The following is a 997-nucleotide window of genomic DNA, read 5'->3' as shown; positions in this document are numbered from 1 at the left end:
TATTTTAACAACAAAATCTTAAATGGACCCAAAAGAGTCATAGGGGGACCCTGATTGAAAATCACTGGCGTCGAGGATTCTCCGTTGTGTTCTTTGTGTTGCAGAATTGTTTAACCCGATAAAGTGATGAAAAGCATTCCAGCTGTGACCATCTCGCCTTTTTAGTTTGCGCAAGGAAGTCGGGGCCACTTTATCTCCAACGTGTACTTTTTCTATGACCGTATGAGGAGGAGGGGAGAGGGGATTATTTGAGGAAGCTTCGACTACTGTTTCTAGCAGATCGAGTGACCACGAAGAAGCTCCCTAGTTGGTTCGTGTTACAGACGTTGTTGGTGGTGACGAGGAAGTTGCCAATTGTTCTGTCGGTGTGATTGGTATAGGATGTAGTGTGTGTGTGGTGATGGTGAAGGTTGTAGTATCAAGTAATAACGCCATGCAGGGAAGGTAGGAGAGAGAACGATGGCAACAATGTCAGCTGTTACAAGAGATAGTATAGGTGGTTGTTGTAGTGGTGATGGTGGTGGTAGTAGCTGTGTTGTTGATAGTAACATTGGCAAGCATGAAAGCGGTGGTGGCGGTGGCAGCAGTAGTAGTAGTAGTAGTAGAGGTGTGGTGTGAGAATCTCAGTTGGCAAGGTGGAGGGGGTATTGTAAGTGATGGTGACGGTGGTAGTGGTGGTGTAAAGATGAAGGTAGGGCTGTGGTGATGGTGGTGGTGTTGTGCCGTGTTGTGTAAGCATGAAGATGGAGGATGATGATGATGAGGAGGAGGCGGATGATGACAGCGATTGTGGTGTTTGATAACAGCAGTGACGATGATGATGGTAGGTGTGGTATCGTGGCGGTGGAGGTGTAACGATGAATGTAGTTGGGTGGTGTGGCGGCGGCGGTGGAATGGCAGTGGGGGAGGTGTTCTGGCGTAAACATGAGAATGGTAGGTGATGATGATGATGGTGGTGGTGGTGGTGTTGTGCCGTGTTGTGTAAGCATGAAGATGG

At 48.0% G+C, this 997-nt stretch overlaps 1 protein-coding gene across 1 annotated transcript in view; it reads right to left on the bottom strand.

The window, feature by feature from the left end:
* LOC106874798 (uncharacterized) overlaps positions 1 to 997 on the bottom strand; it is a 122,748-nt gene that overhangs the window by 118,908 nt on the left and 2,843 nt on the right. The gene's annotated exons all lie outside the window — the stretch shown is intronic.

Source organism: Octopus bimaculoides, chromosome 17 (assembly GCF_001194135.2).
Source record: "Octopus bimaculoides isolate UCB-OBI-ISO-001 chromosome 17, ASM119413v2, whole genome shotgun sequence".
In the NCBI taxonomy this organism is placed as follows: domain Eukaryota; kingdom Metazoa; phylum Mollusca; class Cephalopoda; order Octopoda; family Octopodidae; genus Octopus; species Octopus bimaculoides.
This window is presented reverse-complemented; position numbering and strand designations above follow the sequence as displayed.